The sequence below is a fragment of the Bufo bufo genome, chromosome 1 (genome assembly GCF_905171765.1).
Source record: "Bufo bufo chromosome 1, aBufBuf1.1, whole genome shotgun sequence".
In the NCBI taxonomy this organism is placed as follows: domain Eukaryota; kingdom Metazoa; phylum Chordata; class Amphibia; order Anura; family Bufonidae; genus Bufo; species Bufo bufo.
This window is the reverse complement of record NC_053389.1, coordinates 317,064,227-317,079,149: the sequence shown is the minus strand read 5'-3', so window position 1 is coordinate 317,079,149 and position 14,923 is coordinate 317,064,227. Positions and strand designations below refer to the sequence as shown.

Genomic DNA, 14,923 nt, shown 5'->3' with positions numbered 1-14,923 from the left:
CTATGTTTTAACCCCTTCCAGTCTGCCCCCATACGTTTACAGTGGAGGTCTAGTCTTTAAAGATTGCTTTAAATAGATATCCAGGGCTAATGTCTGGGATTCGAGATAATGGCAGTCACAGAGATTTAACATCTCAGATGCCATGGTCAATTGGCATACCAGTGACCACACCATCTGAGGTGATTTTCCCTGGATTTCCCTGGGAAGAACTTCATTTCCTGGCCATAATCAGCTTCCATGGCTGAAGATTGGGGAAGCTGTTTGTTCTCTCTAATAGCCTACATTTATAAAATGTTCTAGGCTCATGAAGTGGTAGCTCTTATCAAACCCTTTAGGTGGCAAGAATATAAGGAATTTCCCATGCACCACTATTTTAAATCACAGTAGTGTATATGAGAAGCAAGCTAAAGATTGCACATTAAAGTCCCTAAGAGGTTCTAATATAGGTGTAAAACAAGTTTTAAAAATATAAAAATTCAAATCACCTCTTTTCCCTATAATAAAAATAAATAGACAAAAAGTAAACATCATCAGCATAACCATGGCCTAAAAAAGCTATTAAAATTATAAATTTATATATTTCATATGGTGAACACTAGTGTTGACAGAATCAAAGTTAAGAAAGTAGAATTTGATCTGAATTTCAGGAAAAATTTGATTCGCCACAAATCTGAATTTCCTGGTGCTTTGTGGTAATGAATCAATTTTTACTTAAATTGTGATAAAAACAAACAAACATACCTCATCCATTTCAGCGCAAAGAGGCTGTCACAGCCATCTTGATTGAAGAAAATACGTCAAATTTTGCACACATTGACGTGTGACGTCACCAAGTCAGACGCCCGCCTAGCATCTGACGTCATCACATCAGCGTGCTCGAGAACTGGCACATTTTCTTCAATCAAGATCTGCGATCAAATGAATGAGGTGAGTGTATTTTTTTAACCCCTCATTAACCCCCAGATAGGCTGAATTTGACTCTCAGATGCTGTGATCAGCGTTGAACGCCATATCTTAGAGGTTAAATGATGGCGATGGTGCAATCAACATTCCCCACCAGTGTGCTTGTCAAACAATGGAATGCCATTCATTAAGAAGTAATTCATAACAAATTGAATTTCTTGATAAAATTCTGTGAAGCAGCCGAATCGAATTTTTGAAAACTTTTGCTCATCTCTAGTGAACGCTAGAGATGAGCAAATCGAAGCTGATGAAATAGAATTCATTTAGAATTTTTGAAAAAATTTGATTCGCAACGAATGCGAATCTCCTCGCACTTGGTGGTAACAAATCGCATTTTTCCTAAAATGGCGCCTACATATGTGAGCACTAAGGACATGGGGCAAGGAACTCTGGGAAGGCGGGATCACCCTGATTGACATGCCTGTATGAAACCAATCAGCTGTGGCCTATTTCATTCCAAAAATAAATATATAGTCTCAGGTCACTTCTGTAGTTATTTCTGGTGAAAGCGTATAGGGGCATATTTCATTAAAAAAAGAAAAATATATTCTCAGTGCATTACTGCAGTTAATTCTGGTGAAGGCATATAGTGGCCTATTTCAGTCCAACAAGAAAAATATATGCTCAGTAAACTTCTGCAGTTATTTCTGTTGAAAGCGTATAGGGGCGTATTACAGAAAAAAAAGAAAAATATATACGCACTTTACTGGTGCACTTATTTGTGGCAAAAGCGTTCAGTGGCCTATTTCAGTACAGAAAGAAAAATATATACGCACATCACTGATGCATTTATTTCTGCTGAAAGCGTTTACTGGCCTATTTCAGTACATAAAGAAAAATATATTCTCAGTTCACGTCGGCGGTTATATGTGTTGAAAGCATAGCTGGGAGTCAGTAGGGTGGCAGCAGTGGGAGGTCGGGAGCCAAACATGCCCGGGGTAGAGCACCTGCTTCACAGCAGCCTACCTGCCCGAGAAGTAGTGGTGCAGGGGTTCACGGAAGTAGCGGCTGTAGCAGTCAGTCAGTGCGGCGGTTATATGTGTTAATTTGTTTTTCAGTACAAATTGAAAAATACATTCTTAGTACAAGTTGTCTGTGCTTATATGTTTTGATAGCGTTTAGTGGCCTATTTCAGTACAAACAGAAAAATGCATTCTCAGTTCATGTCGGCAGCGGTTAGATGTGTTGAAAGCGTTTTCTGGCTTATTTCAGTACAAACAGAAAAATGCATTCTCAGTTCATGTCGGCAGCGGTTAGATGTGTTGAAAGTGTTTACTGGCCTATTTCAGTACAAATAGAAAAATACATTCTCAGTTAACGTTGGCGTTTATATGTGTTAAAAGCATGACTGGGATTCAGCAGGGTGGCAGCAGTGGGAGGTCAGGAGCCACACGTGCCCAGGGTTAGAGCACCTGCTTCGCAGCAGCCTACCTACCGGGAAGTAGCAGGGGTTCATGGAAGTATCTGCGGTAGCAGTCAGTCAGTGCAGCGGTTATATGTGGTAAAATCTTTATTGAAGTATTTAGGTCGAAAAACAAAATGTATTCAGCAGTCAGCGCTGCGGTTATATGCGGTTAAATCTTCATGATGTCTCCATAAATCTGCAGATTGGGAGCCCCATGTGGCTTCTACACACTTTCAAAATAATCTTTTTGGAGCGAATAGATGCCGGATGACCGGGACGCTCCATGACCTTCCCAGAAGCCGCTGTCGGGAGCAATGGTTCATTTCTGAGACATCCGTACAGTGCGGGGTAATCCGAAGACCCTTTCCATCTCTGTGCTCTGTTATATGTGGTAAAATCTTTATTGAAGTATTTTTGTAGAAAAAAAAAAATTATTCAGCGTTAAGCTCTGCACTTATATGCGGTAAAATCTTTTGTGACTTATTTCAGGGGGGGGGGGAAATTGTATTCAGCGTTAAGCACTGCACTTATATGTAGTAAAATCTTTTGTGAATTATTTAGGTGGAAAAACAAATTTTATGCAGTGTTAAGCGCAACACTTATATGTGGTAAAATCTTTCGTGAATTATTTTGGTGGAAAAACAAATTTTATGCAGCTTTCAGCATTGCAGTTATATGTGGTAAAATCTTTTGTGAATTATTTCGATGGAAAAACTAATTTCCACCTCCTCCGTTAACTTCCTCTACTCTTCATTCTCATCCTCAACACACACACTGACTTGACCTCCCCCACCCACCTATATATATAAGTGGTGGTAGCACCACCTAGGGGCGAATAAAGGTAAATGACACTGCCAGCCTGTTAAAGGGAATTATAACATGATACCACAATCACATTTAGCAACAGTTTAAAGTGCCCACTGCCCACATATAGCACATAGTGGGACACTGCATCAAGATGAATCAGGCGTGGATCAGCCAGGATTTCCACACACCAATGCCTTATGCATCAGACTAGATCATCCATGGGGCTATACCAACAATTTGACAAAAGAAACTGGTTTCTATTCTGCTCCTTCTTGCATCCACCTTCATCAATGGGTACTAGTATTGCCACCCACCGACCCACTCTGTTACCGGGTCACTTTGTGGTCTTCTGATGCAGCTGCTGCTGCCATCTCCAAACTATGTCACCTTGCCACTCTGTGGCCTCCTCATGCTGCTGCCATATCCACACTATGTCTCCTTGCCACTCTGTGGTCTCCTGATACTGCTGCTACTGCTATTGCCATTTCACATTATGTCACCTTGCCACTCTGTGGTCTCCTCATGCTACTGCCATCTGCATACTATGTTACCTTGCCACTCTGTGGTATCCTGCTGCTGCTGCCATATCCACACTATGTCACCTTGCCACTCTGTGGTATCCTGCTACTGCTGCCATATCCACACTATGTCACCTTGCCACTCTGTGGCCTCCTCATGCTGCCGCCACCTCCACACTATGTCACCTTGTCACTCAGTGGTCTCCTGATGCTGCTGCCGCTACCACGAAACTATGTCACCTTGCCAATCTGTGGTATCCTGCTGCTGCTATCTCCACATTATGTCACCCTGCCACTCTGTGGTTTCCTAATGCTGCTGCTATCTCCACACTATGTCACCTTGCCACTCTGTGGTATCTTGCTGCTGCAATATCCACACTATGTCACCTTGCCACTCTGTAGCCTCCTGATGCTGCTGCCACCTCGAAACTATGTCACCTTGCCACTCTGTGGTCTCCTCATGCTGCTGCCATCTTCACACTATGTCATCTTGCCACTCTGTGGTATCCTGCTGCTGCCATCTCCACACTACGGATGTAGCAGGGTTAACACACATGATTTATGAGACATGTTATATAACCCTAAATGCAACTAAATGCGTTAGGCAATTGCTTTTCAATGGCTTTTGTTTCAAGATAGCACGATGAGTTAAGAAATTTGAGTTAAGAGTGTGTGTGTTACCCCTGCTACATCTGTATGTCACCCTGCACTCTGTGGTATCCTGCTGCTGCCATTTCCACATTATGTTACCTTGCCATTCTGTGGTCTCCTCGTGCTGCTGCTATCTCCACACTATGTCACCTTGCCACTCTGTGGTATCTTGCTGCTGCTGCTGCCATTTCTGCATTATGTCACCTTGCCACTCTGTGGTCTCCTCATGTTGCTGCAATCTCCACACTATGTCACCTTGCCACTCTGTGGTCTCCGGATGCTGCCGCCACCTCCAAACTATGTCACCTTGCCACTTGGTGGCCTCATCATACTGCTGCCATCTACAGACTCTGTCATTGTGCCACTCTTTCAAAGTGGGGTTTTTTTTCCGGTAAAAATGATGGGTGACTGAAAAACTCCTTTTGCTGTATGGACAGAATGACATTGTGTGAGGTTGTGTGATGTCTGAAAGTGTGAGGAAAATATATATTATGAAAGAACAAATATACAAAAACTACATGAAAACAATGACAACCTCCTGATGCTGCCGCCACCTCCAGACTCTGTCATTGTGCCACTCGGTGTCCTCCTCATACTGCTGCCAACTCCAGACTCTGTAATTGTGCCACTTGGTGGCCTCATTATATTGCTGCCATCTACAGACTCTGTCATTGTGCCACTTGGTGACCTTCTCATTATGCTGCTGCAGCCACCACCTCCAGACTCTGTCATTGTACCACTCTTTAAAAGTGTTTTTTTTTCGGCAATGTTGATAGGTGACTGCAAAACTCCTTTTGATGTATGAACCAAATGACGTTGTGGTGAAATTTTTTATTTAATTTTTTTTTTCTTTGGTAAAAATGATGGGTGACTGAAAAACTCCTTTTGCTGTATGGACATAATGACGTCGTATGAGGTCATGTGACGTGTCAAAGTGTGAGGAAAATATATATATGAAAGAACAAATATACAAAAAGTACATGAAAACAATGACAACCTCCTGATGCTGCCGCCACCTCTAGACTCTGTCATTGTGCCACTCGGTGGCCTCATCAGACTGCTGCCATCTACAAACTCTGTCATTATGCCACTCGGTGGCCTTCTCATGATGCTGTTGCTGCATTCGCCACCTCCAGACTCAGTCTTTGTGCCACTTGGTGGCTTTCTCCTGATGTCGTCACCTCCAGACTCTGTCATTGTGCCACTCAGTGGCCTCCTCATACTGCGGCCACAACCTATAACACTATGTGTATACCCAGATCACTAAAGAAAAAGCGACCATATGTAAGCAAAAAATATATACTTTATTAGAACAACACAATAAAACACCTATAATGGAGTCTTACATCATTGGGTGGAGTAAAACAAGTATGAAATAGGGACACAGGGGGAAGGGGACCGATAAATGTGAATACATATAGGGGAAGCAACAAATGTAATTAAACAAATAAATACACAAGTGTAAATGGTGCCCCAAGTTAGTAACAGAAAATTAAAGAAATAGATACAGCAGGTTTTCACACACAGGCAAAGAGCCTAGTAAAGTACATAGCAATAGTGCCTCAAGTAGACCAGGAACCACATATAATAGCTCATTCAATTGTAAACAAACATATTAACGGTCACATCACCCATCCAGTGTCCCTCACTTAACCAGCCACAACTCTAGACTTTGTCATTGTGCTACTCGGTGGCCTCCTCATACTGCTGAAAAATCCAGACCCTGTCATTGGGCCACTCTGTGGTCTCCTCATGCTGCTTCCACTTCACCACTATGTCATAGGTCCACCCTGTGGACTTCTCATGCTGTTCCCACCCTCCCCACTTCATGACTGGGCCACTATTTTGCCTTTTGGCCTGGCTGACATCATCATTTATTTGAACTTACTTCTGGGACGCACAACGGATCCTGTCTTTGTAGCAGCTGTAAGGCCTGTATGGTCCCATCAGAACTGACTTATGATTTGGTAGCCAAAAGCAGGAGTGGGTACAAAACACAGAAGACATGCAAATATTCCATTCACGTGTCATCTCTGTTTTGAATCCACTCCTGTTTTTTTTGGCATTAGCAATACTGATGGATTATTGAGCAAATGCTGACCGAGTGAAGGTGTATGCTCCACAGACAGGATCCGTTTTTGTGGGTTATTGTTCTTACGGATCAGAGGAAGGGCAAATTAATCAGTGACTGTCCGGTGGGGTCATCTTGTATACGCGTTTAATAGAACAGGTTCTGATTACATCTATATGGAATCAGCTGGTGATGGTGTAAAAGGAGTGCGCTTCTTTTTGGCACTAACATCGACCTGTAAGGCTGAGTTCATACTTGAGTTATTTGGCCAGTGACTACCCTAATAACTGAAGTATGCAGTGATTCTAAGAGTGACGCCTGTCATCCGCATGTCATACGGACTCACAGTATTATTTCACTACCAAAGCAGACTCCCTATGCGTGTTCCTACAAGGCATAGTGTTCTACACCACTATAAAGGCTCTCAGCAGCCAGGAAATAGCCGTTTTTTTATGCAATCCACAGCGAATAAATTTGGATCGAAACAAATTTTTCTGAAAAATTTGGTGAACCGGCCAAATCGAATGTTTGAAAGATTCGCTCATCTCTAGTGAATGCCATAAAGGGAAAAAAAATTTAAATGGCCATACAGAATTAAATAAAAAGTGAACAAAAAATCAAACACACTCCAAAATGCTACCAATATAAAGTAAAGACTGCCCAATAAATGAGACATGACATAGCTCCATAAACATAACTATAAAAAAGTTAAAATGGGGATGCAAAAAAAAAAGTTTGTATGCCGATGCAGAAAATAATTTTTTTTCCAAAGTTTTTATTTCTTCAGTTTCTTCAGCATTAAAATGCAAGTAAAACCATACAAGTGATGTATTGTGGTAATCATACTGACCCAGAGAATGAAGGTACAGTAACAGGTCAGTTTACACCATAGGAGCACCATAAAAGCCCCATAAAAAATGGTGAAATTGTGGGGGTTTTTTCAAATTCCACCCCATTTGAATTTTTTTTACAGCTTCCCACTTCATTGTATGCAGTAGTAAAATGGTATATATCTGAGCATTGCAATGGTCTCTCACCCAAGTGCATCTCTTGATATTCTTCAAGAGGGCAACCACCTTGTTAAGAAATAATTTTTAAATTAAAGTCACAAATGGGTTGGTGTGATTTGTGTGCCAGTACTTGTGTGCTTTGTAGTGCAGTTTTGGCTCTGGTGGGACACATTATGTTTATGTCAGATAAAGCATTGGGAGCATTATATTATTCATGATTTGGTATTCATGATAAACATGTTTATCCTACAGCTTGCTCTAAAATAATGTGTGTGGATTTTACATATATCTTTCCTGTTTTTCATATTGTGGTACACTATTTTCCATGGTGTTCAAGCTTAGATTTCCTCGTAATGCTTGTATTAGTACATTGTGTGATTGTAGTATAAAAAGAAATAGGAAAATTGCTTTTAAAACTGGCTAATGCAAAAAAGGCAGTAAAAGTAAGTAGTTTTTTTCAAAAATGTATATAAATGGTGCTGGACAAATGTATTGTCCACAAATTGTGAATGTTTATATAAATGTCATTAATGTCCAATTATCCATACAGGTGAGTGTGTGGTGGGAATGTATTTTCTATGGATAGACATAACTGACAAAATTATAGTGGACAGGAGTACAACTGCAGCTTAATGTTAACTTATATGTATCTAAAAGATAGTAAAATGATATACAACTTTTTTCTTAAAAACAAGACCTAAAATACACTCATTGACAAGGTAAATTAATAACGCGCCTAGATAGAAATGTTAGATTGTTGCAAACATTGGTAGGCAGTTATGTCTCAGAAAAATATGTAAATGATTACAATCGTGGTCTGATTATATAAAAAGGCATAAAAGTGCTTTCCCCCATGACTTATAAAAAGTCTCTCAGAGTTGACTACTAGACATGCCTCTTTAACATACTTAAAGACATTTTGCGTAGTTGACAGACCTTGGGATGGGGTGTATCATTAGACTAAGAAGATGATTGTGTCAACAAATTATTTTCCACTTAGGATGTTAAGCTCTAGCTTTCGGAGGTGTTGGGAGTAGTGGTCATGTGAGTGCATACGCACCCATTGTATAGGCTCTGGGCGGGGTCATCAGTGATGACATCACTACGCCTGCCCAGCGTGATGTCGTGGTGACATCATCACGTCAGTGCATGCAATAATTAGCCCATTTTCTTCAATCAAGATGGCCGCAATGGCCTCCCCACAATCAAATAGATAAGGTGAGTGTATATATATATTTTTGTTTTAACCTTTGATTAACCCCCTGAATGTGACTCTAAGATGCTGCATTGAAATGTGGCATCTGAGGGGTTAAGAAACAGGGGTGACGTGATCGCCATTCCATGTCATTGTGCCCACTCCATACAGTGGAATGCAATGCATTACAAAGTAATTCTTAACAAATCACATTTTTTGACAAAGTTTGGCAAAGCAGCCGAATCGAAAAACTTTGCTCATCTTTGACAATCTAACAAATGGCATGAACTTTTAAAGTTCTCCATTAAAAACATAATTTTATTGAATAAATACAAAAATGACAATCCAATATAAATGGAATCCAATAATTGTGCCAACCAAAAAAAAAGCAGGGCAGCTATATACAAATATAGACAATTACACCATGCACTGTAAAATAATTCATATAAATCTTCTCCTGACGAGCCTCACATGAAACGCGCATTGACTACCGCACTATAGGGTGAGCAAACGTTTATTTGTATTGATGATCACTATTACACCTCAATAGGTAAATGTTATTGTTAGGGTAGGTGCAAGGTGGTTTTGATTAGCACACTGTTGATAGTTTCTTGCATTTGTTATCACTTACTATCAGCACATATATACTTGTTGTGTTATCTGGCATGTATTAATTGGCCTTATATGAAAACAGACCTTGTATTAGTTGTATTACAGAGCATGGTGCAATTCTCTGAATTTGCATACATCCGGCCTGCTAGTATTTTGGTTGGCATAATTATTGAATCCTATTTTGCCGATTTAATTATTAGATCCCATTGTCATGTTTAAATTTATCCAATAAAATTATGTTTTTGATGGGAACTTTAAAAGCTCATAGCCTCTTTTTTTGTTAGACCACCAATAGAGTAGTGTCTATGCAATATTTAAGTTTTTCTTTTTTTTTTTAATTTCTAAAATTCTGTTTTCTCTTGCTTATTATGAGGTATTGAGTGCAGATTGTTGGCCGCAAAATAACAAAATGTGAAAAAAGTGAAGTCGTCTGAAAACTTTCTAAATGCATAGTATTTTTAGACTATATTTTTAAATATACTAAATACATAGAGTGGAGTGGGTAGACAGATGCTGATAGGTCATATCGTCTCCATTAGGCTTGAGAAAATCAGGTTGGATTGCTTTATCCGAAACTGATTAGTTTGAATACTTTGCTTACAATATCTCCTCCGCAGTGTGCTAAACTGTATGGGCCCCACTGAGGCCTGGCAAATCTTGCTACAAATAATATGAGACTTGCTTCGTCCCGCGTCTATGACATAACACTTCATTTATGCACATAAATTATTGTTCCAAAATCTGAAGCTGAACTCAGTTTTGTTAATGAGATTTTGGAACAATAAATAATTTTTATGTACTGTACATAAACAAAGTGTAATGTCATAGACGTGAGACAAAGCAAGTCTCATATTATTTTTAGCAAGATTTAGTAGTTAGTGTCAAGGTTATGGCAATATCTATTCTCATGACTACTGCCAGATTTGCACTAGCATATATTAGCTCCTACCGTAGTTCAATTTCTTGGGGGACAGGGTGTTAGACTTGATATCATTTTCAAAGAAACTGAATGAACAGCTAATTTATTTCTTGTGATCACATATGGCCATGGGCATGTTCTTTTCCCCTCCCCAAATACTGTGAGGCAGTGACAGGCCTCATGGCTGATAAGGGAGGTGTATGTCAGGATTTTCCATATCTTCCACATCAGTTGCCAAGCCTGAGGCAATACCAGGTGCCGCAATCACCTGAGAATATAAGAAACCTCAGAGTGAGAGAGGGTGGAGAGTGGGATCCTGGGAAGTGTGATCCTGGAGGGTGTGGAACCAGAGTCTGGCAGAGGCTCTGTGTTCAGATATCAGAGCCTTGTGTCTGGATGAAGGCTTGCTACCTGTTTGACGTAAAAACAGGTTGCTGCTGCTATGCTCAAGGACTCTTTGAGGCAGAATTGCTGCATGGTGTGAATTACCATCAACACCGCAAGGTGACTTTTTGCTTGTTTATGACTGCTTGTTTTGTCACTTGCCCAAAGTGTGAATAAAACACTGAACTGTTTGATCCAAAGAACTTCTTGTTGCCTCTATACGGCATCCACTAATCCTGTCTACCAGAGCAAAACCCCACAATATATAGATATCATTGGGTATACATGTTTAGCTCAATAAAATTTATTTGCGACATCAACTCATAAAAAAGAGACACAATTATAGGTAAATAAATGTTATATGGGCAGGCAGTCCTGTAGTAAAAAAAAAAGTTTATAATGAGAAGACTTTAAAAATATAGTTATTATTTTAATTTACCTTATAAATGACGTTGGCCTGTTTTAGTATTAAGATTTTATATTTAAATGTATGTTACATAGCTAAGCATAAAATGTTACCAAAAAAAACAAAAACACACATATATTACCATAACATATTTTATTTAATGACATCATTAAAAGACAACATGTAAATAAATAAATGTATGAATAAATATATAGCAGCAATGCGGTTAGCGCTGCGAAAAAGCAGCTCCCCAGCAGGTACAGTGCACAAGGTTAAGAATCCCCCCTAGGAGTAACCTATGTGGCTATTAACATAATGCATAAACAAGACATAAGGGACTCCTCAAAAAACAAAGTAGAAAGTACACTCCAACGTAGTAATACAGGTAGGACCGCAAGGGATACAAGAACCCAATAGGTGAAAGAGGTTACAGCATGGAAAACCACATGCCTATATTCTAACTCAAATACAGTCAAATAGCAGCAAATACCTGATTAATGTTAAGTGAGGAGATCAAGCCTGGACCTGCCGCGAGCGCACCCCAATGCGCATTTCGTTCCGCTTTCTCAAGGGGCGTGCCTAACCTGCCTCCCAGATCCTCTTAAATACCCCATGTAATTGGTCAATGTGAGCACTCACGTCACGCGATACTATATGTGAATCTGAAACCTCGTCACATCCGCCCGTCCCATCTCACAAAAATGGACGGCAAAATCTTGCGTGATCCTAGAGCGCTCACATGATTATACTGGTCACATGATCGGAGTCTACCGCTACTCCTCTATCAGCGCCTAGCACTCAGCACTGTAGCTATGGAAACCGGTAATGTCACAATAACAGCGCAAAAAAAGAGACCCCTACGCGCTGAGCTAAACAGATGCTGAGTCCTTCGCTGCCATCACAGATGTGGTAATAATACTATGTATATAAAAGTGTGTAGGGCTACACCCCCCAACGTCCACACATAATAATAGGGGAGCCTGTCGCCGAATATTAAAAAGTCATGAACATCCTATAATAAACTAAAAAAGGGGGTACTACATTAAACCCAATAAAGTGCGTGTGCATATATCATATAGTCCATGATTTGAGCGAGTAAAGTGTTACCAAACACTATGTGGCAGGAAAATTATACAAACATTATCATGTATATACAATCATCAATGCTATTAATAAAACGGAGTGAATAATAAATAATACAAATATTGTATAAAAACCAATAATAATAATTCATATAAGGTGATAAGTGCAAAAATTATGCAAAAGTGCAAGTGCCCAGTGAAAAGTGACCATGCAGTGCGAAGTGACAAAAATAATATTGATAATTATTTCTACTAATATTATTTGACCAAAATTCATATAATATACAAATTATATATATGTATATAAATAAATAATCAACACCACATAATTGAATGCCAAAAAACCCCAACCCACTTAACACCCCAAGGTCTTGGTTCCCCGCCCAATCCATCCATTAAAAAAGGAGTCCATCCGATTTGTCACACTCCATGCCTGCAGCCATGATTAACAAAATACCAACTGTACGGGGCATCTAGATCTTAGCTGTGTTTCTGAAATACATAAGATCATTAGATAGCAGGATAAGATATATATATATATATATATATGAACTGTTAAAATGACCACATGAACCAATAAAAAAATTGCAGTTAAAACAACAGTCCCAAGAGTTAGGTTTGGACCCAGTATAAGAGATGGACAAAAATCACCATGGAGCGAGCAACAACTGAAGAACAGACACTAAAAAGGAACTATGTGTGCAAGCAGATCTCTATTTAGATAAAATGGGGAAAAAATGATGCCCTCATTTAGACCCAAAGGAGTAATTGTATTCAACAAAAAAATCCATTTAGTTTCTTTTTGGGCTAGTACTTTTTTTCCAATTCCCTCCTCTTGGGGAAACTAATGCTCGGTCAATACCCCTGACCCGTAAGAGGGTACCATCTGAATCATGCCTCTCTTTGAAGTGTCTAGCCAAGGTCTTCAACTATGTGCTATACTCCTCATCTTTGGCTGCCGTAATAGAAAGTACATGCTCCTTGACCCTTCTTTTCAATTGTCGAGACGTCATTCCCACATAAATAAGGTCACATGGGCAGGTAGCCCAATAAATCACCCCAACCGTTCTGCAAGTAATCGTGTGTGTAATCCTAAAGACTTGGGTGTGGGTGGGTTTGTGTAGAAGTGGGTTTCCCTATGCATGTTGGCGCAAGCCACGCATTTCCCACATTCTTTACTTCCCCAGGGGCCCCTTTGCTCCCAAAAAGGCCCACCTCCTTACGAGCATAGTGACTGTGGACCAATTGGTCACGCAGATTCCTAGCTCTCCTGAAGGTTATTGAAGCACGTGGGGGCACCACTTGTTGTAACTGGGGGTCCAACATGAGAATATTCCAATACTTATTCAGGGCTGTATTTACCTCCTTCCATTTATTGTTGAATCCAGTAATAAATCTAATTTGTTGTGGATCTTGACGTGTTGATTTCTTGTGGAGGAGATCACCTCTCTTTGACAGTCGTGCTCTCTTATAGGCCATCTCAATGCAACGCTTACCGTATCCCGTCTCTACAAATCTTCTACGAAGATCATCAGCCTGCAATTCAAACATTTCATCGGATGAGCAAATCCTGCGAGCCCGCAGAAACTGCCCCACTGGTATATGCTTGATCAAATAACCAGGATGTAAAGAACCCGCATGTAAGAATGCATTAACGGAGGTTTCTTTTCTGTACAGATTAGTACAGTGTCCTCCCAAATCCACCTGGAAGACCACATCCAAGAATTCCACATTCGTGCGGGCCACCTTGAAGGTAAATTTAATGTATTTACTATTGTTGTTCAATAATCGAATATACCGTCCAAATTCATCCTCAGTCCCCTGCCATATAATCAGTATGTCGTCAATATATCGTCTCCAATACTGGACCTTGATGGCCTCTGGCAGGGGATCAGCCTGGAGGATGTCCCTCTCCCATAGCCCCAGAAACAAATTCGCATATGAGGGCGCACAAGACTCCCCCATTGCGGTGCCCTGAAGCTGCAGGTAGAAGGACCCCCCAAACATAAATAAATTATGAGTTAGGACATATTCGAGAAGGGTCAAAATGAAATTACACTCCTCTTTACCTATACTCGTGGTCTTTAAAAATAATTCTGTTTCCTCTAAACAATCTTTATGTTTGATGGATGTGTATAGAGATTCCATGTCGCATGTGGCAATAAGCATATCAGGTTCCAGGTGAATGTCCTTCACTTTCCTTAAGATATCCATGGTATCCTTCAAATATGAGGGCAACTCCTCCACCAACGGTTGCAAGAAGTAGTCAATATATTAACAAATTGTGTCATTCAGACCGTTCACCCCCAAGACGATGGGTCTACCAGGTGGATTCAGCAAGTCCTTATGTACCTTGGGTAGAAGATAAAGGGTAGGAATTACAGGGTAGTCAGGCAAGAGGTGGGAACTCTGTCTAGCAGAGATAATGCCCCCCTCAACCCCCGATTGCAGAATTAGTTCCAATTCCTGCTTAAACTTGATTAGGGGGTTGAATGTCAACTTCTTGTAGCAGTCGCCATTCTGCAACTGTCTATGGGCCTCTTTCTCATACATGGAAGTTGGCCAAATGACAATGTTCCCACCCTTGTCCGCCTGTTTGATAATTACATCACCCCATTTTTCCATCTCCTTCAATGCTTGTCTCTCCCCCCTGGTACAATTATTCCTACCTCCATGGTAAGAAATCTGAGATAGCTCTCTCTCAACCAATTTAACAAAATAACCCACATTTGGGTTCAAAGATAGCACTGGAAAATTCATGGATTTCGGAATCATAGTTTTGGGGAACTCACCATATTGTTCTACTGCTTCTTGTTTCTCCAATAATGATTTTAAAATGGCTAATGCTTCCTGTTCAGGTTGTGTAGTGAGATTGGGGTCCATCTTCTGATAAAAGATTT

At 40.2% G+C, this 14,923-nt stretch overlaps 1 protein-coding gene across 3 annotated transcripts in view; it reads left to right on the top strand.

The window, feature by feature from the left end:
• LOC121008795 (protocadherin gamma-A5-like) overlaps positions 1–14,923 on the top strand; it is a 321,828-nt gene that overhangs the window by 15,564 nt on the left and 291,341 nt on the right. The gene's annotated exons all lie outside the window — the stretch shown is intronic.